Below are 24,223 nucleotides of genomic sequence, written 5' to 3'. Positions count from 1 at the left end.
TTTTGCATATCCCAAGACGAAAGGATGTCTGAATCCCCTGTGGAGACCTCAGAGAAAGACCTAGTTCCCAACCTCATTGCGACCGGAGGCCTCACATTCTTTGAAAATTCCAGAGGTACACGGAGATCAGTGCCTCCAAAGAAGACGATGCCTGACTCCTCGTGAAATTTGATAGGAGTCCCAGGATTCCTGTGGCACGTGGAAAGTGACACTTGGTCTCCCGCCTCAGCTGGAGAGGCGTTCCAATTGCCCCGCCAAGCCTCGAAGATAATCCCGAGTTGTCCCTCGCAATTAGGCAGAAGTCCTGACGTAGCTGAAGAAACACGTGGGTGGAACGGCCATCCCCGTCATAACTCGAGAATATACCCCAGGTTCCCACCGCAACTCGAGAAATACCATGAGACTTCCCCCTCGCCGTGAGATAAGGCCCGATTCCCCTGCGTTGCATGCAGAGCAATTCCGTGTTGCACATCACACATGAAAGGAGCCTTGATTTCCTTGATGGCACTCCAGAGAAACCCCAAGAACACTGTTTCAAGGCTAGAGGGATCCTGAGGTCACTGTAGAAACACGAAAGAGCTACGTGGACCAAAAATCAACTCGAGATGAGAGGTTAGTCCCTGGCTTCGACTCCAGAGAAATACCACCTTACCACAAGCACCTCAAGAGGAGGCTTCGCTCAGCTCTAGCTATGTGAGAGGGACCCTGAGTTTGCGGCCTCAAGTGGAATGGACACCGCGATGCAGTGACTCGAAATAAGGCCGGATATCCCTGCAGTGACTTGAATGCAGGCTCGTCTTGCATCTCCCAAGACGAAAGGATGTCTGAATCCCCTGTGGAGACCACAGAGAAAGACCTAATTCCCCACCTCATCGCGACCTGAGGCCTCACATCCTTTGAAAACTCCAGAGGTACGTGGAGATCAGTGCCTCCAAAGGAGACGATGCCTGACTCCTCGTGAAACTTGATAGGAGTCCCAGGATTCCTGTGGCACGTGGAAAGGGACCCTTGGTCTCCCGCCTCAGCTGGAGAGGCGTCCCAAATGCCCTCCCAAGCCTCGAGGAGAATCCCGAGTTGTCCCTCGCAACTAGGCAGGAGACCTGATGTCGCTGAACAAACACGTGGGTGGAAGGGCAATCCCCGTCGTAACTCGAGAATATACCCCAGGTTCCCGCCGTAACTCGAGAAAAACCATGAGACTTCCCCCTCGCCGCGAGATGAGGCCCGATTCCCCTGCACTGCATGCAGAGCAATTCCGTGTTGCACATCACACATGAAAGGAGCCTTGACTTCCTTGATGGCACTCCAGAGAAAACCCAAGAACACTGTTTCAAGGCTAGAGGGATCCTGAGGTCACTGTAGCAAAACGAAAGAGCTCCGTGGACAAAAAAATCAACTCGAGATGAGAGGTTAGTCCCTGGCTTTGACTACAGAGGAATACCACCTTACCACAAGCACCTCAAGAGGAGGCTTCTCTCAGCTCTAGGTATGTGAGAGGGACCCTGAGAATGCGGCCTCAAGTGGAATGGACACCGCGATGCCCTGACTCCAAATAAGGCCGGATATCCCTGCAGTGACTTGAATGCAGGCTCGTCTTGCATCTCCCAAGATGAAAGGATGTCCGAATCCCCTGCGGAGACCACAGAGAAAGAACTAGTTCCCCACCTCATTGCGACCGGAGGCCTCACATCTTTGAAAACTCGAGAGGTACGCGGAGATCAGTGCCTCCAAAGGAGACGATGCCTGACTCCTCGTGAAACTTGATAGGAGTCCCAGGATTCCTGTGGCACGTGGAAAGGGACCCTTGGTCTCCCGCCTCAGCTGGAGAGGCGTCCCAATTGCCCTGCCAAGCCTCGAGGAGAATCCCGAGTTGTCCCTCGCAACTAGGCAGGAGTCCTGACGTCGCTGAACAAACACGTGGGTGGAAGGGCCATCCCCGTCGTAACTCGAGAATATACCCCAGGTTCCCGCCGCAACTCGAGAAAAACCATGAGACTTCCCCCTCGCCGCGAGATGAGGCACGATTCCCCTGCACTGCGTGCAGAGCCATTCCGTGATGCACATCACACATGAAAGGAGCCTTGATTTGCTTGATGGCACTCCAGAGAAATCCCAAGAACACTATTTCAAGGCTAGAGGGATCCTGAGGTCACTGTAGCAACACGAAAGAGCTCCATGGACCAAAAATCAACTCGAGATGAGAGGTTAGTCCCTGGCTTCGACTCCAGAGGAATACCACCTTACCACAAGCACCTCAAGAGGAGGCTTCTCTCAGCTCTAGGTATGTGAGAGGGACCCTGAGTGTGCGGCCTCAAGTGGAATGGACACCGCGATGCCCTGACTCAAAATAAGGCCGGATATCCCTGCAGTGACTTGAATGCAGGCTCGTCTTGCATCTCCCAAGACGAAAGGATACCTGAATCCCCTGTGGAGAGCACAAAGACCTAGTTCCCCACCTCATCGCGACCGGAGGCATCACATCCTTTGAAAACTCCAGAGGTACGCAGAGATCAGTGCCTCCAAAGGAGACGATTCGTGACTCCTCGTGAAACTTGATAGGAGTCTCTGGATTCCTGTGGCACGTGGAAAGGGACCCTTGGTCTCCCGCCTCAGCTGGAGAGGCGTCCCAATTGCCCTGCCAAGCCTCGAGGAGAATCGCGAGTTGTCCCTCGCAACTAGGCAAGAGTCTTGCCGTCGCTGAACAAACACGTGTGTGGAAGGGCCATCCCCGTCGTAACTCGAGAATATACCCCAGGTTCCCGCCGCAACTCGAGAAAAACCATGAGACTTCCCCCTCGCCGCGAGATGAGGCCCGATTCCCCTGCACTGCGTGCAGAGCAATTCCGTGTTGCACATCACACATGAAAGGAGCCTTGATTTCCTTGATGGCACTCCAGAGAAACACCAAAAACACTGTTTCAACGCTAGAGGGATCCTGAGGTCACTGTAGCAACACGAAAGAGCTCCGTGGACCAAAAATCAACTCGAGATGAGAGGTTAGTCCCTGGCTTCGACTCCAGAGGAATACCACCTTACCACAAGCACCTCAAGAGGAGGCTTCTCTCAGCTCTAGGTATGTGAGAGGGACCCTGATTTTGCGGCCTCAAGTGTCATGGACACCGCGATCCCCTGACTCGAAATAAGGCCGAATATCCCTGCAGTGACTTGAATGCAGGCTCGTCTTGCATCTCCCAAGATGAAAGGATGTCCGAATCCCCTGTGGAGACCACAGAGAAAGACCTAGTTCCCCACCTCATTGCGACCGGAGGCCTCACATACTTTGAAAACTCCAGAGGTACGCGGAGATCAGTGCCTCCAAAGGAGACGATGCCTGACTCCTCGTGAAACTTGATAGGAGTCCCAGGATTCCTGTGGCACGTGGAAAGGGACCCTTGGTCTCCCGCCTCAGCTGGAGAGGCGTCCCAATTGCCCTGCCAAGCCTCGAGGAGAATCCCGAGTTGTCCCTCGCAACTAGGCAGGAGTCCTGACGTCGCTGAACAAACACGTGTGTGGAAGGGCCATCCCCGTCGTAACTCGAGAATATACCCCAGGTTCCCGCCGCAACTCGAGAAAAACCATGACACTTCCCCCTCGCTGCGAGATGAGGCCCGATTCGCCTGCACTGCGTGCAGAGCAATTCCGTGTTGCACATCACACATGAAAGGAGCCTTGATTTCCTTGATGGCACTCCAGAGAAACCCCAAGAACACTGTTTCAAGGCTAGAGGGATCCTGAGGTCACTGTAGCAACACGAAAGAGCTCCGTGGACCAAGAATCAACTCGAGATGAGAGGTTAGTCCCTGGCTTCGACTCCAGAGGAATACCACCTTACCACAAGCACCTCAAGAGGAGGCTTCTCTCAGCTCTAGGTATGTGAGAGGGACCCTGAGTTTGCGGCCTCAAGTGGGATGGACACCGCGATGCCCTGACTCGAAATAAGGCCGGATATCCCTGCAGTGACTTGAATGCAGGCTCGTTTTGCATCTCCCAAGAAGAAAGGATGTCTGAATCCCCAGTGGAGACCACAGTGAAAGACCTAGTTCACCACCTCATCGCGACCGGAGGCCTCACATCCTTTGAAAACTCCAGAGGTACGCGGAGATCAGTGCCTCCAAAGGAGACAATGCCTGACTCCTCGTGAAACTTGATAGGAGTCCCAGGATTCCTGTGGCACGTGGAAAGGGACCCTTGGTCTCCCGCTTCAGCTGGAGAGGCGTCCCAATTGCCCTGCCAAGCCTCGAGGAGAATCCCGAGTTGTCCCTCGTAACTAGGCAGGAGTCCTGACGTCGCTGAACAAACACGTGGGTGGAAGGGCCATCCCCGTCGTAACTCGAGAATATACCCCAGGTTCCCGCAGCAACTCGAGAAAAACCATGAGACTTCCCCCTCGCCGCGAGATGAGGCCCGATTCCCCTGCACTGCGTGCAGAGCAATTCCGTGTTGCACATCACATATGAAAGGAGCCTTGATTTCCTTGATGGCACTCCAGAGAAACCCCAAGAACACTGTTTCAAGGCTAGAGGGATCCTGAGGTCACTGAAGCAACATTAAAGGGCTCCGTGGACCAAAAATCAACTCGAGATGAGAGGTTAGTCCCTGGCTTCGACTCCAGAGGAATACCACCTTACCACAAGCACCTCAAGAGGAGGCTTCTCTCAGCTCTAGGTATGTGAGAGGGACCCTGAGTGTGCGGCCTCAAGTGGAATGGACACCGCGATGCCCTGACTCAAAATAAGGCCGGATATCCCTGCAGTGTCTTGAATGCAGGCTCGTCTTGCATCTCCCAAGACGAAAGGATGTCTGAATCCCCTGTGGAGAGCACAGAGAAAGACCTAGTTCCCCACCTCATCGCGACCGGAGGCCTCACATCCTTTGAAAACTCCAGAGGTACGCGGAGATCAGTGCCTCCAAAGGAGACGATGCCTGACTCCTCGTGAAACTTGATAGGAGTCCCAGGATTCCTGTGGCACATGGAAAGGGACCCTTGGTCTCCCGCCTCAGCTGGAGAGGCGTCCCAATTGCCCTGCCAAGCCTCGAGGAGAATTCCGAGTTGTCCCTCGCAACTAGGCAGGAGTCCTGACGTCGCTGAAGAAACACGTGTGTGGAAGGGCCTTCCATGTCGTAACTCGAGAATATACCCCAGGTTCCCGCCGCAACTCGAGAAAAACCATGAGACTTCCACCTCGCCACGAGATGAGTCCCGATACCCTGCACTGCGTACAGAGCAATTCCGTGTTGCACATCACACATGAAAGGAGCCTTGATTTCCTTGGTGGCACTCCAGAGAAACACCAAAAACACTGTTTCAACGCTGGAGGGATCCTGAGGTCACTGTAGCAACACGAAAGAGCTCCGTGGACCAAAAATCTACTCGAGATGAGAGGTTAGTCCCTGGCTTCGACTCCAGGGGACTACCACCTTATGACAAGCACCTCAAGAGGAGGCTTCTCTCAGCTCTAGGTATGTGAGAGGGGCCCTGAGTTTGCGACCTCAAGTGGAATGGACACCGCGATGCCCTGACTCAAAATAAGGCCGAATATCCCTACAGTGACTTGAATGCAGGCTCGTCAGGTATCTCCCAAGATGAAAGGATGTCTGAATCTCCTGTGGAGACCACAGAGAAAGACCTAGTTCCCCACCTCATCGCGACCGGAGGCCTCACATCCTTTGAAAACTCCAGAGGTACGCGGAGATCAGTGCCTCCAAATTAGATGATGCCTGACTCTTCGTGAAACTTGATAGGAGTCCCAGGATTCCTGTGGCACGTGGAAAGGGACCCTTGGTCTCCCGCCTCAGCTGGAGAGGCGTCCCAATTGCCCTGCCAAGCCTCGAGGAGAATCCCGAGTTGTCCCTCGCAACTAGGCCGGAGTCCTGACGTCGCTGAAGAAACACGTGGGTGGAAGGGCCATTCCCGTCGTAACTCGAGAATATACTCCAGGCTCCCGCCACAACTCGAGAAAAACCATGAGACTTCCCCCTCGCCGCGAGATGAGGCCCGATTCCCCTGCACTGCGTGCAGAGCAATTCCGTGTTGCACATCACACATGAAAGGAGCCTTGATTTCCTTGATGGCACTCCAGAGAAACCCCAAGAACACTGTTTCAAGGCTAGAGGGATCCTGAGGTCACTGTAGCAACACGAAAGAACTCCATGGACTAAAAATCTACTCGAGATGAGAGGTTAGTCCCTGGCTTTGACTCCAGAGGAATACCACCTTACCACAAGCACTTCAAGAGGAGACTTCTCTCAGCTCTAGGTATGTGAGAGGGACCCTGAGTTTGCGGCCTCAAGTGGAATGGACACCGCGATGCCCTGACTCGAAATAAGGCCGGATATCCCTGCAGTGACTTGAATGCAGGCTCGTCTTGCATCTCCCAAGACGAAAGGATGGCTGAATCCCCTGTGGAGACCACAGAGAAAGACCTAGTTCCCCACCTCATCGCGACCGGAGGCCTCACATCCTTTGAAAACTCCAGAGGTACGCGGAGATCAGTGCCTCCAAAGGAGACGATGCCTGACTCCCCGTGAAACTTGATAGGAGTCCCAGGATTCCTGTGGTACATGGAAAGGGACTCTTGTCTCCCGCCTCAGCTGGAGAGGGGTCCCAATTGCCCTGCCAAGCCTCGAGTAGAATCCCAAGTTGTCCCTCGCAACTAGGCAGGAGTCCTGACGTCGCTGAAGAAACACGTGTGTGGAAGGGCCATCCCCGTCGTAACTCGAGAATATACCCCAGGTTCCCGCCGCAACTCGAGAAAAACCATGAGACTTCCCCCTCACCGCGAGCTGAGGCCCGATTCCCCTGCACTGCGTGCAGAGCAATTCCGTGTTGCACATCACACATGAAAGGAGCCTTGATTTCCTTGATGGCACTCCAGAGAAAGCCCAAGAACACTGTTTCAAGGCTAGAGGGATACTGAGGTCACTGTAGCAACACGAAAGAGCTCCGTGGACGAAAAATCAACTCGAGATGAGAGGTTAGTCCCTGGCTTCGACTCCAGTGGAATACCAACTTACCACAAGCACCTCAAGAGGAGGATTCTCTCAGCTCTAGGTATGTGAGAGGGACCCTGAGTTTGCGGCCTCAAGTGGAATGGACACCGCGATGACCTGACTCGAAATAAAGCTGGATATCCCTGCAGTGACTTGAATGCAGGCTTGTCTTGCATCTCCCAAGACGAAAGGATGTCTGAATCCCCTTGTAGATCACAGAGAAAGACCTAGTTCCCCACCTCATCGCGACCGGAGGCCTCACATCCTTTGAAAACTCCAGAGGTACGCGGAGATCAGTGCCTCCAAAGGAGACGATGCCTGACTCCTCGTGAAAATTGATAGGAGTCCCAGAATTCCTGTGGCACGTGGAAAGGGAGCCTTGGTCTCCCGCCTCAGCTGGAGAGGCGTCCCAATTGCCCTGCCAAGCCTCGAGGAGAATCCCGAGTTGTCCCTCACAACTAGGCAGGAGGCCTGACGTCGCTGAACAAACACGTGGGTAGAAGGGCCATCCCCGTCGTAACTCGAGAATATACCCCAGGTTGCCGCCGCAACTCGAGAAAAACCATGAGACTTCCCCCTCCCCGCGAGATGAGGCCCGATTCCCCTGCACTGCGTGCAGAGCAATTCCGTGTTGCACATCACAAATGAAAGGAGCCTTCATTTCCTTGGTGGCACTCCAGAGAAACCCCAAGAACACTGTTTCAAGGCTAGAGGGATCCTGAGGTCACTGTAGCAACACGAAAGAGCTCCGTGGACCAAAAATCAACTCGAGATGAGAGGTTAGTCCCTGGCTTCGATTCCAGAGGAATACCACCTTACCACAAGCAACTCAAGAGGAGGCTTCTCTCAGCTCTAGGTATGTGAGAGGGACCCTGAGTTTGCGGCCTCAAGTGGAATGGACACTGCGATGCCCTGACTCGAAATAAGGCTGGATATCCCTGCAGTGACTTGAATGCAGGCTTGTCTTGCATATCCCAAGACGAAAGTATGTCTGAATCCCCTGTGGAGACCACAGAGAAAGACCTAGTTCCCCACCTCATCGCGACCGGAGGCCTCACATCCTTTGAAAACTCCAGAGGTACGCAGAGATCAGTGCCTCCAAAGGAGACGATGCCTGACTCCTCGTGAAACTTGATCGGAGTCCCAGGATTCCTGTGGCACGTGGAAAGGGACACTTGGTCTCCCGCCTCAGCTGGAGAGGCGTCCCAATTGCCCTGCCAAGCCTCGAGGAGAATCCCGAGTTGTCCCTCGCAACTAGGCAGGAGTCCTGACGTCGCTGAACAAACTCGTGTGTGCATGGGCCATCCCCGTCGTAACTCGAGAATATACCCCAGGTTCCCGCCGCAACTCGAGAAAAACCATGAGACTTCCCCCTCGCCGCGAGCTGAGGCCCGATTCCCCTGCACTGCGTGCAGAGAAATTCCGTGTTGCACATCACACATGAAAGGAGCCTTGATTTCCTTGATGGCACTCCAGAGAAACCCCAAGAACACTGTTTCAAGGCTAGAGGGATACTGACGTCACTGTAGCAACACTAAAGAGCTCCGTGGACGAAAAATCAACTCGAGATGAGAGGTTAGTCCCTGGCTTCGACTCCAGAGGAATACCACCTTACCACAAGCACCTCAAGAGGAGGATTCTCTCAGCTCTAAGTATGTGAGAGGGACCCTGAGTTTGCGGCCTCAAGTGGAATGGACACCGCGATGACCTGACTCGAAATAAGGCTGGATATCCCTGCAGTGACTTGAATGCACGCTTGTCTTGCATCTCCCAAGACGAAAGGATGTCTGAATCCCCTTGTAGATCACAGAGAAAGACCTAGTTCCCCACCTCATCGCGACCGGAGGCATCACATCCTTTGAAAACTCCAGAGGTACGCGGAGATCAGTGCCTCCAAAGGAGACGATGCCTGACTCCTCGTGAAACTTGATAGGAGTCCCAGGATTCCTGTGGCACGTGGAAAGGGACCCTTGGTCTCCCGCCTCAGCTGGAGAGGCGTCCCAATTGCCCTGCCAAGCCTCGAGGAGAATCTCGAGTTGTCCCTCGCAACTAGGCAGGAGTCCTGACGTCGCTGAATAAACTCGTGTGTGCAAGGGCCATCCCCATCGTAACTCGAGAATATCCCCCAGGTTCCCGCCGCAACTCGAGAAAAACCATGAGACTTCCCCCTCGCCGCGAGATGAGGCCCGAATCCCCTGCACTGCGTGCAGAGCAATTCCGTGTTGCACATCACACATGAAAGGAGCCTTGATTTCCTTGATGGCACTCCAGAGAAACCCCAAGAACACTGTTTCAAGGCTACAGGGATCCTGAGGTCACTGTAGCAACACGAAAGAGCTCCGTGGACCAAAAATCAAGTCGAGATGAGAGGTTAGTCCCTGGCTTCGACTCCAGAGGAATACCACCTTATCACAAGCACCTCAAGAGGAGGCTTCCCTCAGCTCTAGCTATGTGAGAGGGACCCTGAGTTTGCGGCCTCAAATGGAATGGACACTACGATGCCCTGACTCGAAATAAGGCCGGATATCCCTGCAGTGACTTGAATGCAGGCTCGTCTTGCATCTCCCAAGATGAAAGGATGTCTGAATCTCCTCTGGAGACCACAGAGAAAGACCTAGTTCCCCACCTCATCGCGACCGGGTTCCTTATATCCTTTGAAAACTCCAGAGGTACGCGGAGATCAGTGCCTCCAAAGGAGACGATGCCTGACTCCTCGTGAAACTTGATAGGAGTCTCAGGATTCCTGTGGCACGTGGAAAGGGACCCTTGGTCTCCCGCCTCAGCTGGAGAGGCGTCCCAATTGCCCTGCCAAGCCTCGAGGAGAATCGCGAGTTGTCCCTCGCAACTAGGCAAGAGTCCTGCCGTCGCTGAACAAACACGTGTGTGGAAGGACCATCCCCGTCGTAACTCGAGAATATACCCCAGGTTCCCGCCGCAACTCGAGAACAACCATGAAACTTCCCCCTCGCTGCGAGATGAGGCCCGATTCCCCTGCACTGCGTGCAGAGCAATGCCGTGTTGCACATCACACATGAAAGGAGCCTTGATTTCCTTGATGGCACTCCAGAGAAATCCCAAGAACACTGTTTCAAGGCTAGAGGGATCCTGAGGTCACTGTAGCAACACGAAAGAGCTCCATGGACCAAAAATCAACTCGAGATGAGAGGTTAGTCCCTGGCTTCGACTCCAGAGGAATACCACCTTACCACAAGCACCTCAAGAGGAGGCTTCTCTCAGCTCTAGGTATGTGAGAGGGACCCTGATTTTGCGGCCTCAAGTGGAATGGACCCCGCGATCCCCTGACTCGAAATAAGGCCGGATATCCCTGCAGTGACTTGAATGCAGGCTCGTCTTGCATCTCCCAAGACGAAAGGATGTCTGAATCCCCTGTGGAGACCACAGAGAAAGACCTAGTTCCCCACCTCATCGCGACCGGAGGCCTCACATCCTTTGAAAATTTCAGAGTTACACGGAGGGCAGTGCCTCCAAAGGGGACGATGCCTGACTCCTCGTGAAACTTGATAGGAGTCCCAGGATTCCTGTGGCACATGGAAAGGGACACTTGGTCTCCCGCCTCAGCTGGAGAGGCGTCCCAATTGCATTGCCAAGCCTCGAGGAGAATTCCGAGTTGTCCCTCGCAACTAGGCAGGAGTCCTGACGTCGCTGAAGAAACACGTGTGTGGAAGGGCCATCCATGTCGTAACTCGAGAATATACCCCAGGATCCCGCCGCAACTCGAGAAAAACCATGAGACTTCCCCCTCGCCGCGAGATGAGTCCCGATACCCTGCACTGCGTACAGAGCAATTCCGTGTTGCACATCACACATGAAAGGAGCCTTGATTTCCTTGGTGGCACTCCAGAGAAACACCAAAAACACTGTTTCAACGCTAGAGGGATCCTGAGGTCACTGTAGCAACACGAAAGAGCTCCGTGGACCAAAAATCTACTCGAGATGAGAGGTTAGTCCCTGGCTTCGACTCCAGGGGACTACCACCTTACGACAAGCACCTCAAGAGGAGGCTTCTCTCAGCTCTAGGTATGTGAGAGGGGCCCTGAGTTTGCGACCTCAAGTGGAATGGACACCGCGATGCCCTGACTCAAAATAAGGCCGAATATCCCTGCAGTGACTTGAATGCAGGCTCGTCTTGCATCTCCCAAGATGAAAGGATGTCTGAATCCCCTGTGGAGACCACAGAGAAAGACCTAGTTCCCCACCTCATCGCGACCGGAGGCCTCACATCCTTTGAAAACTCCAGAGGTACGCGGAGATCAGTGCCTCCAAATTAGATGATGCCTGACTCTTCGTGAAACTTGATAGGAGTCCCAGGATTCTTGTGGCACGTGGAAACGGACCCTTGGTCTCCCGCTTCAGCTGGAGAGGCGTCCCAATTGCCCTGCCAAGCCTCGAGGAGAATCCCGAGTTGTCCCTCGCAACTAGGCAGGAGTCCTGACGTCGCTGGACAAACACGTGGGTGGAAGGGACATCCCCGTCGTAACTCGAGAATATACCCCCAGGTTCCCGTCGCAACTCGAGAAAAACCATGAGACTTCCCCCTCGCCGCGAGATGAGGCCCGATTCCCCTGCACTGCGTGCAGAGCAATTCCGTGTTGCACATCACACATGAAAGGAGCCTTGATTTCCTTGATGGCACTCCAGAGAAACCCCAAGAACACTGTTTCAAGGCTAGAGGGATCCTGAGGTCACTGTAGCAACATGAAAGGGCTCCGTGGACCAAAAATCAACTCGAGATAAGAGGTTAGTCCCTGGCTTCGACTCCAGAGGAATACCACCTTACCACAAGCACCTCAAGCGGAGGCTTGTCTCAGCTCTAGGTATGTGAGAGGGACCCTGAGTGTGCGGCCTCAAGTGGAATGGACACCGCGATGCCCTGACTCAAAATAAGGCCGAATATCCCTGCAGTGACTTGAATGCAGGCTCGTCTTGCATCTCCCAAGATGAAAGGATGTCTGAATCCCCTGTGGAGACCACAGTGAAAGACCTAGTTCACCACCTCATCGCGACCGGAGGCCTCACATCCTTTGAAAACTCCAGAGGTACGCGGAGATCAGTGCCTCCAAAGGAGACGATGCCTGACTCCTCGTGAAACTTGATAGGAGTCCCAGGATTCCTGTGGCACGTGGAAAGGGACCCTTGGTCTCCCGCCTCAGCTGGAGAGGCGTCCCAATTGCCCTGCCAAGCCTCGAGGAGAATCCCGAGTTGTCCCTCGCAACTAGGCAAGAGTCCTGCCGTCGCTGAACAAACACGTGTGTGGAAGGGCCATCCCAGTCGTAACTCGAGAATATACCCCAGGTTCCCGCCGCAACTCGAGAAAAACCATGAGACTTTGCCCTCGCCGCGAGATGAGGCCCGATTCCCCTGCACTGCGTGCAGAGCAATTCCGTGATGCACATCACACATGAAAGGAGCCTTGATTTCCTTGATGGCACTCCAGAGAAATCCCAAGAACACTGTTTCAAGGCTAGAGGGATCCTGAGGTCACTGTAGCAACACGAAAGAGCTCCATGGACCAAAAATCAACTCGAGATGAGAGGTTAGTCCCTGGCTTCGACTCCAGAGGAATACCACCTTACCACAAGCACCTCAAGAGGAGGCTTCTCTCAGCTCTAGGTATGTGAGAGGGACCCTGATTTTGCGGCCTCAAGTGGAATGGACACCGCGATCCCCTGACTCGAAATAAGGCCGGATATCCCTGCAGTGACTTGAATGCAGGCTCGTCTTGCATCTCCCAAGATGAAAGGATGTCCGAATCCCCTGTGGAGACCACAGAGAAAGACCTAGTTCCCCACCTCATTGCGACCGGAGGCCTCACATACTTTGAAAACTCCAGAGGTACGCGGAGATCAGTGCCTCCAAAGGAGACGATGCCTGACTCCTCGTGAAACTTGATAGGAGTCCCAGGATTCCTGTGGCACGTGGAAAGGGACCCTTGGTCTCCCGCCTCAGCTGGAGAGGCGTCCCAATTGCCCTGCCAAGCCTCGAGGAGAATCCTGAGTTGTCCCTCGCAACTAGGCAGGAGTCCTGACGTCGCTGAACAAACACGTGGGTGGAAGGGCCATCCCCGTCGTAACTCGAGAATATACCCCAGGTTCCCGCCGCAACTCGAGAAAAACCATGAGACTTCCCCCTCGCCGCGAGATGAGGCCCGATTCCCCTGCACTGCGTGCAGAGCAATTCCGTGTTGCACATCACACATGAAAGGAGCCTTGATTTCCTTGATGGCACTCCAGAGAAATCCCAAGAACACTGTTTCAAGGCTAGAGGGATCCTGAGGTCACTGTAGCAACACGAAAGAGCTCCATGGACCAAAAATCAACTCGAGATGAGAGGTTAGTCCCTGGCTTCAACTCCAGAGGAATACCACCTTACCACAAGCACCTCAAGAGGAGGCTTCTCTCAGCTCTAGGTATGTGAGAGGTACCCTGATTTTGCGGCCTCAAGTGGAATGGACACCGCGATGCCCTGACTCGAAATAAGGCCGGATATCCCTGCAGTGACTTGAATGCAGGCTCGTCTTGCATCTCCCAAGACAAAAGGATGTCTGAATCCCCTGTGGAGACCACAGAGAAAGACCTAGTTCCCCACCTCATCGCGACCGGAGGCCTCACATCCTTTGAAAACTCCAGAGGTACGCGGAGATCAGTGCCTCCAAAGGAGACGATGCCTGACTCCTCGTGAAACTTGATAGGAGTCCCAGGATTCCTGTGGCACATGGAAAGGGACCCTTGGTCTCCCGCCTCAGCTGGAGAGGCGTTCCAATTGCCCTGCCAAGCCTCGAGGAGAATTCCGAGTTGTCCCTCGCAACTAGGCAGGAGTCCTGACGTCGCTGAAGAAACACGTGTGTGGAAGGGCCATCCATGTCGTAACTCGAGAATATACCCCAGGTTCCCGCCGCAACTCGAGAAAAACCATGAGACTTCCACCTCGCCACGAGATGAGTCCCGATACCCTGCACTGCGTACAGAGCAATTCCGTGTTGCACATCACACATGAAAGGAGCCTTGATTTCCTTGGTGGCACTCCAGAGAAACACCAAAAACACTGTTTCAACGCTAGAGGGATCCTGAGGTCACTGTAGCAACACGAAAGAGCTCCGTGGACCAAAAATCTACTCGAGATGAGAGGTTAGTCCCTGGCTTCGACTCCAGGGGACTACCACCTTATGACAAGCACCTCAAGAGGAGGCTTCTCTCAGCTCTAGGTATGTGAGAGGGGCCCTGAGTTTGCGACCTCAAGTGGAATGGACACCGCGATGCCCTGACTCAAAATAAGGCCGAATATCCCTACAGTGACTTGAATGCAGGCTCGTCAGGTATCTCCCAAGATGAAAGGATGTCTGAATCTCCTGTGGAGACCACAGAGAAAGACCTAGTTCCCCACCTCATCGCGACCGGAGGCCTCACATCCTTTGAAAACTCCAGAGGTACGCGGAGATCAGTGCCTCCAAATAAGATGATGCCTGACTCTTCGTGAAACTTGATAGGAGTCCCAGGATTCCTGTGGCACGTGGAAACGGACCCTTGGTCTCCCGCCTCAGCTGGAGAGGCGTCCCAATTGCCCTGCCAAGCCTCGAGGAGAATCCCGAGTTGTCCCTCGCAACTAGGCCGGAGTCCTGACGTCGCTGAAGAAACACGTGGGTGGAAGGGCCATTCCCGTCGTAACTCGAGAATATACTCCAGGCTCCCGCCACAACTCGAGAAAAACCATGAGACTTCCCCCTCGCCGCGAGATGAGGCCCGATTCCCCTGCACTGCGAGCAGAGCAATTCCGTGTTGCACATCACACATGAAAGGAGCCTTGATTTCCTTGATGGCACTCCAGAGAAACCCCAAGAACACTGTTTCAAGGCTAGAGGGATCCTGAGGTCACTGTAGCAACACGAAAGAACTCCATGGACTAAAAATCTACTCGAGATGAGAGGTTAGTCCCTGGCTTTGACTCCAGAGGAATACCACCTTACCACAAGCACTTCAAGAGGAGACTTCTCTCAGCTCTAGGTATGTGAGAGGGACCCTGAGTTTGCGGCCTCAAGTGGAATGGACACCGCGATGCCCTGACTCGAAATAAGGCCGGATATCCCTGCAGTGACTTGAATGCAGGCTCGTCTTGCATCTCCCAAGACGAAAGGATGTCTGAATCCCCTGTGGAGACCACAGAGAAAGACCTAGTTCCCCACCTCATCGCGACCGGAGGCCTCACATCCTTTGAAAACTCCAGAGGTACGCGGAGATCAGTGCCTCCAAAGGAGACGATGCCTGACTCCCCGTGAAACTTGATAGGAGTCCCAGGATTCCTGTGGTACATGGAAAGGGACTCTTGTCTCCCGCCTCAGCCGGAGAGGGGTCCCAATTGCCCTGCCAAGCCTCGAGTAGAATCCCAAGTTGTCCCTCGCAACTAGGCAGGAGTCCTGACGTCGCTGAAGAAACACGTGTGTGGAAGGGCCATCCCCGTCGTAACTCGAGAATATACCCCAGGTTCCCGCCGCAACTCGAGAAAAACCATGAGACTTCCCCCTCACCGCGAGCTGAGGCCCGATTCCCCTGCACTGCGTGCAGAGCAATTCCGTGTTGCACATCACACATGAAAGGAGCCTTGATTTCCTTGATGGCACTCCAGAGAAAGCCCAAGAACACTGTTTCAAGGCTAGAGGGATACTGAGGTCACTGTAGCAACACGAAAGAGCTCCGTGGACGAAAAATCAACTCGAGATGAGAGGTTAGTCCCTGGCTTCGACTCCAGAGGAATACCAACTTACCACAAGCACCTCAAGAGGAGGATTCTCTCAGCTCTAGGTATGTGAGAGGGACCCTGAGTTTGCGGCCTCAAGTGGAATGGACACCGCGATGACCTGACTCGAAATAAAGCGGGATATCCCTGCAGTGACTTGAATGCAGGCTTGTCTTGCATTTCCCAAGACGAAAGGATGTCTGAATCCCCTTGTAGATCACAGAGAAAGACCTAGTTCCCCACCTCATCGCGACCGGAGGCCTCACATCCTTTGAAAACTCCAGAGGTACGCCGAGATCAGTGCCTCCAAAGGAGACGATGCCTGACTCCTCGTGAAAATTGATAGGAGTCCCAGGATTCCTGTGGCACGTGGAAAGGGAGCCTTGGTCTCCCGCCTCAGCTGGAGAGGCGTCCCAATTGCCCTGCCAAGCCTCGAGGAGAATCCCGAGTTGTCCCTCACAACTAGGCAGGAGTCCTGACGTCGCTGAACAAACACGTGGGTGGAAGGGCCATCCCCGTCGTAACTCGAGAATATACCCCAGGTTGCCGCCGCAACTCGAGAAAAACCATGAGACTTCCCCCTCCCCGCGAGATGAGGCCCGATTCCCCTGCACTGCGTGCAGAGCAATTCCGTGTTGCACATCACAAATGAAAGGAGCCTTCATTTCCTTGGTGGCACTCCAGAGAAACCCCAAGAACACTGTTTCAAGGCTAGAGGGATCCTGAGGTCACTGTAGCAACACGAAAGAGCTCCGTGGACCAAAAATCAACTCGAGATGAGAGGTTAGTCCCTGGCTTCGATTCCAGAGGAATACCACCTTACCACAAGCACCTCAAGAGGAGGCTTCTCTCAGCTCTAGGTATGTGAGAGGGACCCTGAGTTTGCGGCCTCAAGTGGAATGGACACTGCGATGCCCTGACTCGAAATAAGGCTGGATATCCCTGCAGTGACTTGAATGCAGGCTTGTCTTGCATATCCCAAGACGAAAGTATGTCTGAATCCCCTGTGGAGACCACAGAGAAAGACCTAGTTCCCCACCTCATCGCGACCGGAGGCCTCACATCCTTTGAAAACTCCAGAGGTACGCAGAGATCAGTGCCTCCAAAGGAGACGATGCCTAACTCCTCGTGAAACTTGATAGGAGTCCCAGGATTCCTGTGGCACGTGGAAAGGGACACTTGGTCTCCCGCCTCAGCTGGAGAGGCGTCCCAATTGCCCTGCCAAGCCTCGAGGAGAATCCCGAGTTGTCCCTCGCAACTAGGCAGGAGTCCTGACGTCGCTGAACAAACTCGTGTGTGCAAGGGCCATCCCCGTCGTAACTCGAGAATATACCCCAGGTTCCCGCCGCAACTCGAGAAAAACCATGAGACTTCCCCCTCACCGCGAGCTGAGGCCCGATTCCCCTGCACTGCGTGCAGAGAAATTCCGTGTTGCACATCACACATGAAAGGAGCCTTGATTTCCTTGATGGCACTCCAGAGAAACCCCAAGAACACTGTTTCAAGGCTAGAGGGATACTGACGTCACTGTAGCAACACTAAAGAGCTCCGTGGACGAAAAATCAACTCGAGATGAGAGGTTAGTCCCTGGCTTCGACTCCAGAGGAATACCACCTTACCACAAGCACCTCAAGAGGAGGATTCTCTCAGCTCTAAGTATGTGAGAGGGACCCTGAGTTTGCGGCCTCAAGTGGAATGGACACCGCGATGACCTGACTCGAAATAAGGCTGGATATCCCTGCAGTGACTTGAATGCACGCTTGTCTTGCATCTCCCAAGACGAAAGGATGTCTGAATCCCCTTGTAGATCACAGAGAAAGACCTAGTTCCCCACCTCATCGCGACCGGAGGCCTCACATCCTTTGAAAACTCCAGAGGTACGCGGAGATCAGTGCCTCCAAAGGAGACGATGCCTGACTCCTCGTGAAAATTGATAGGAGTCCCAGGATTCCTGTGGCACGTGGAAAGGGAGCCTTGGTCTCCCGCCTCAGCTGGAGAGGCGTCCCAATTGCCCTGCCAAGCCTCGAGGAGAATCTCGAGTTGTCCCTCGCAACTAGGCAGGAGTCCTGACGTCGCTGAATAAACTCGTGTGTGCAAGGGCCATCCCCATCGTAACTCGAGAATATCCCCCAGGTTCCCGCCGCAACTCGAGAAAAACCATGAGACTTCCCCCTCGCCGCGAGATGAGGCCCGAATCCCCTGCACTGCGTGCAGAGCAATTCCGTGTTGCACATCACACATGAAAGGAGCCTTGATTTCCTTGATGGCACTCCAGAGAAACCCCAAGAACACTGTTTCAAGGCTACAGGGATCCTGAGGTCACTGTAGCAACACGAAAGAGCTCCGTGGACCAAAAATCAAGTCGAGATGAGAGGTTAGTCCCTGGCTTCGACTCCAGAGGAATACCACCTTATCACAAGCACCTCAAGAGGAGGCTTCCCTAAGCTCTAGCTATGTGAGAGGGACCCTGAGTTTGCGGCCTCAAATGGAATGGACACTACGATGCCCTGACTCGAAATAAGGCCGGATATCCCTGCAGTGACTTGAATGCAGGCTCGTCTTGCATCTCCCAAGATGAAAGGATGTCTGAATCTCCTCTGGAGACCACAGAGAAAGACCTAGTTCCCCACCTCATCGCGACCGGGTTCCTTATATCCTTTGAAAACTCCAGAGGTACGCGGAGATCAGTGCCTCCAAAGGAGACGATGCCTGACTCCTCGTGAAACTTGATAGGAGTCCCAGGATTCCTGTGGCACGTGGAAAGGGACCCTTGGTCTCCTGCCTCAGCTGGAGAGGCGTCCCAATTGCCCTGCCAAGCCTCGAGGAGAATCCCGAGTTGTCCCTCGCAACTAGGCAGGAGTCCTGACGTCTCTGAAGAAACACGTGGGTGGAAGGGCCATCCCCGTCGTAACTCGAGAATATACCCCAGGTTCCCGCCGCAACTCGAGAAAAACCATGAGACTTCCCCCTCGCCGCGAGATGAGTCCCGATACCCTGCACTGCGTACAGAGCAATTCCGTGTTGCACATCACACATGAAAGGAGCCTTGATTTCCTTGGTGGCACTCCAGAGAAACACCAAAAACACTGTTTCAACGCTAGAGGGATCCTGAGGTCACTGTAGCAACACGAAAGAGCTCCGTGGACCAAAAATCTACTCGAGATGAGAGGTTAGTCCCTGGCTTCGACTCCAGGGGACTACCACCTTACGACAAGCACCTCAAGAGGAGGCTTCTCTCAGCTCTAGGTATGTGAGAGGGGCCCTGATTTTGCGGCCTCAAGTGGAATGGACACCGCGATCCCCTGACTCGAAATAAGGCCGGATATCCCTGCAGTGACTTGAATGCAGGCTCGTCTTGCATCTCCCAAGACGAAAGGATGTCTGAATCCCCTGTGGAGACCACAGAGAAAGACCTAGTTCCCCACCTCATCGCGACCGGAGGCCTCACATCCTTTGAAAATTTCAGAGTTACACGGAGGGCAGTGCCTCCAAAGGGGACGATGCCTGACTCCTCGTGAAACTTGATAGGAGTTCCAGGATTCCTGTGGCACATGGAAAGGGACACTTGGTCTCCCGCCTCAGCTGGAGAGGCGTCCCAATTGCATTGCCAAGCCTCGAGGAGAATTCCGAGTTGTCCCTCGCAACTAGGCAGGAGTCCTGACGTCGCTGAAGAAACACGTGTGTGGAAGGGCCATCCATGTCGTAACTCGAGAATATACCCCAGGATCCCGCCGCAACTCGAGAAAAACCATGAGACTTCCCCCTCGCCGCGAGATGAGTCCCGATACCCTGCACTGCGTACAGAGCAATTCCGTGTTGCACATCACACATGAAAGGAGCCTTGATTTCCTTGGTGGCACTCCAGAGAAACACCAAAAACACTGTTTCAACGCTAGAGGGATCCTGAGGTCACTGTAGCAACACGAAAGAGCTCCGTGGACCAAAAATCTACTCGAGATGAGAGGTTAGTCCCTGGCTTCGACTCCAGGGGACTACCACCTTACGACAAGCACCTCAAGAGGAGGCTTCTCTCAGCTCTAGGTATGTGAGAGGGGCCCTGAGTTTGCGACCTCAAGTGGAATGGACACCGCGATGCCCTGACTCAAAATAAGGCCGAATATCCCTGCAGTGACTTGAATGCAGGCTCGTCTTGCATCTCCCAAGATGAAAGGATGTCTGAAACCCCTGTGGAGACCACAGAGAAAGACCTAGTTCCCCACCTCATCGCGACCGGAGGCCTCACATCCTTTGAAAACTCCAGAGGTACGCGGAGATCAGTGCCTCCAAATTAGATGATGCCTGACTCTTCGTGAAACTTGATAGGAGTCCCAGGATTCTTGTGGCACGTGGAAACGGACACTTGGTCTCCCGCTTCAGCTGGAGAGGCGTCCCAATTGCCCTGCCAAGCCTCGAGGAGAATCCCGAGTTGTCCCTCGCAACTAGGCAGGAGTCCTGACGTCGCTGGACAAACACGTGGGTGGAAGGGACATCCCCGTCGTAACTCGAGAATATACCCCCAGGTTCCCGTCGCAACTCGAGAAAAACCATGAGACTTCCCCCTCGCCGCGAGATGAGGCCCGATTCCCCTGCACTGCGTGCAGAGCAATTCCGTGTTGCACATCACACATGAAAGGAGCCTTGATTTCCTTGATGGCACTCCAGAGAAACCCCAAGAACACTGTTTCAAGGCTAGAGGGATCCTGAGGTCACTGTAGCAACATGAAAGGGCTCCGTGGACCAAAAATCAACTCGAGATAAGAGGTTAGTCCCTGGCTTCGACTCCAGAGGAATACCACCTTACCACAAGCACCTCAAGCGGAGGCTTGTCTCAGCTCTAGGTATGTGAGAGGGACCCTGAGTGTGCGGCCTCAAGTGGAATGGACACCGCGATGCCCTGACTCAAAATAAGGCCGAATATCCCTGCAGTGACTTGAATGCAGGCTCGTCTTGCATCTCCCAAGATGAAAGGATGTCTGAATCCCCTGTGGAGACCACAGTGAAAGACCTAGTTCACCACCTCATCGCGACCGGAGGCCTCACATCCTTTGAAAACTCCAGAGGTACGCGGAGATCAGTGCCTCCAAAGGAGACGATGCCTGACTCCTCGTGAAACTTGATAGGAGTCCCAGGATTCCTGTGGCACGTGGAAAGGGACCCTTGGTCTCCCGCCTCAGCTGGAGAGGCGTCCCAATTGCCCTGCCAAGCCTCGAGGAGAATCCCGAGTTGTCCCTCGCAACTAGGCAAGAGTCCTGCCGTCGCTGAACAAACACGTGTGTGGAAGGGCCATCCCAGTCGTAACTCGAGAATATACCCCAGGTTCCCGCCGCAACTCGAGAAAAACCATGAGACTTTGCCCTCGCCGCGAGATGAGGCCCGATTCCCCTGCACTGCGTGCAGAGCAATTCCGTGATGCACATCACACATGAAAGGAGCCTTGATTTCCTTGATGGCACTCCAGAGAAATCCCAAGAACACTGTTTCAAGGCTAGAGGGATCCTGAGGTCACTGTAGCAACACGAAAGAGCTCCATGGACCAAAAATCAACTCGAGATGAGAGGTTAGTCCCTGGCTTCGACTCCAGAGGAATACCACCTTACCACAAGCACCTCAAGAGGAGGCTTCTCTCAGCTCTAGGTATGTGAGAGGGACCCTGATTTTGCGGCCTCAAGTGGAATGGACACCGCGATCCCCTGACTCGAAATAAGGCCGGATATCCCTGCAGTGACTTGAATGCAGGCTCGTCTTGCATCTCCCAAGATGAAAGGATGTCCGAATCCCCTGTGGAGACCACAGAGAAAGACCTAGTTCCCCACCTCATTGCGACCGGAGGCCTCACATACTTTGAAAACTCCAGAGGTACGCGGAGATCAGTGCCTCCAAAGGAGACGATGCCTGACTCCTCGTGAAACTTGATAGGAGTCCCAGGATTCCTGTGGCACGTGGAAAGGGACCCTTGGTCTCCCGCCTCAGCTGGAGAGGCGTCCCAATTGCCCTGCCAAGCCTCGAGGAGAATCCTGAGTTGTCCCTCGCAACTAGGCAGGAGTCCTGACGTCGCTGAACAAACACGTGGGTGGAAGGGCCATCCCCGTCGTAACTCGAGAATATACCCCAGGTTCCCGCCGCAACTCGAGAAAAACCATGAGACTTCCCCCTCGCCGCGAGATGAGGCCCGATTCCCCTGCACTGCGTGCAGAGCAATTCCGTGTTGCACATCACACATGAAAGGAGCCTTGATTTCCTTGATGGCACTCCAGAGAAATCCCAAGAACACTGTTTCAAGGCTAGAGGGATCCTGAGGTCACTGTAGCAACACGAAAGAGCTCCATGGACCAAAAATCAACTCGAGATGAGAGGTTAGTCCCTGGCTTCGACTCCAGAGGAATACCACCTTACCACAAGCACCTCAAGAGGAGGCTTCTCTCAGCTCTAGGTATGTGAGAGGTACCCTGATTTTGCGGCCTCAAGTGGAATGGACACCGCGATGCCCTGACTCGAAATAAGGCCGGATATCCCTGCAGTGACTTGAATGCAGGCTCGTCTTGCATCTCCCAAGACAAAAGGATGTCTGAATCCCCTGTGGAGACCACAGAGAAAGACCTAGTTCCCCACCTCATCGCGACCGGAGGCCTCACATCCTTTGAAAACTCCAGAGGTACGCGGAGATCAGTGCCTCCAAAGGAGACGATGCCTGACTCCTCGTGAAACTTGATAGGAGTCCCAGGATTCCTGTGGCACATGGAAAGGGACCCTTGGTCTCCCGCCTCAGCTGGAGAGGCGTCCCAATTGCCCTGCCAAGCCTCGAGGAGAATTCCGAGTTGTCCCTCGCAACTAGGCAGGAGTCCTGACGTCGCTGAAGAAACACGTGTGTGGAAGGGCCATCCATGTCGTAACTCGAGAATATACCCCAGGTTCCCGCCGCAACTCGAGAAAAACCATGAGACTTCCACCTCGCCACGAGATGAGTCCCGATACCCTGCACTGCGTACAGAGCAATTCCGTGTTGCACATCACACATGAAAGGAGCCTTGATTTCCTTGGTGGCACTCCAGAGAAACACCAAAAACACTGTTTCAACGCTAGAGGGATCCTGAGGTCACTGTAGCAACACGAAAGAGCTCCGTGGACCAAAAATCTACTCGAGATGAGAGGTTAGTCCCTGGCTTCGACTCCAGGGGACTACCACCTTATGACAAGCACCTCAAGAGGAGGCTTCTCTCAGCTCTAGGTATGTGAGAGGGGCCCTGAGTTTGCGACCTCAAGTGGAATGGACACCGCGATGCCCTGACTCAAAATAAGGCCGAATATCCCTACAGTGACTTGAATGCAGGCTCGTCAGGTATCTCCCAAGATGAAAGGATGTCTGAATCTCCTGTGGAGACCACAGAGAAAGACCTAGTTCCCCACCTCATCGCGACCGGAGGCCTCACATCCTTTGAAAACTCCAGAGGTACGCGGAGATCAGTGCCTCCAAATAAGATGATGCCTGACTCTTCGTGAAACTTGATAGGAGTCCCAGGATTCCTGTGGCACGTGGAAACGGACCCTTGGTCTCCCGCCTCAGCTGGAGAGGCGTCCCAATTGCCCTGCCAAGCCTCGAGGAGAATCCCGAGTTGTCCCTCGCAACTAGGCCGGAGTCCTGACGTCGCTGAAGAAACACGTGGGTGGAAGGGCCATTCCCGTCGTAACTCGAGAATATACTCCAGGCTCCCGCCACAACTCGAGAAAAACCATGAGACTTCCCCCTCGCCGCGAGATGAGGCCCGATTCCCCTGCACTGCGAGCAGAGCAATTCCGTGTTGCACATCACACATGAAAGGAGCCTTGATTTCCTTGATGGCACTCCAGAGAAACCCCAAGAACACTGTTTCAAGGCTAGAGGGATCCTGAGGTCACTGTAGCAACACGAAAGAACTCCATGGACTAAAAATCTACTCGAGATGAGAGGTTAGTCCCTGGCTTTGACTCCAGAGGAATACCACCTTACCACAAGCACTTCAAGAGGAGACTTCTCTCAGCTCTAGGTATGTGAGAGGGACCCTGAGTTTGCGGCCTCAAGTGGAATGGACACCGCGATGCCCTGACTCGAAATAAGGCCGGATATCCCTGCAGTGACTTGAATGCAGGCTCGTCTTGCATCTCCCAAGACGAAAGGATGTCTGAATCCCCTGTGGAGACCACAGAGAAAGACCTAGTTCCCCACCTCATCGCGACCGGAGGCCTCACATCCTTTGAAAACTCCAGAGGTACGCGGAGATCAGTGCCTCCAAAGGAGACGATGCCTGACTCCCCGTGAAACTTGATAGGAGTCCCAGGATTCCTGTGGTACATGGAAAGGGACTCTTGTCTCCCGCCTCAGCTGGAGAGGGGTCCCAATTGCCCTGCCAAGCCTCGAGTAGAATCCCAAGTTGTCCCTCGCAACTAGGCAGGAGTCCTGACGTCGCTGAAGAAACACGTGTGTGGAAGGGCCATCCCCGTCGTAACTCGA

The sequence above is a fragment of the Cervus elaphus genome, chromosome 24 (assembly GCF_910594005.1).
Source record: "Cervus elaphus chromosome 24, mCerEla1.1, whole genome shotgun sequence".
Lineage (NCBI taxonomy): Eukaryota > Metazoa > Chordata > Mammalia > Artiodactyla > Cervidae > Cervus > Cervus elaphus.
Note: the sequence above shows the minus strand (reverse complement) of the source record.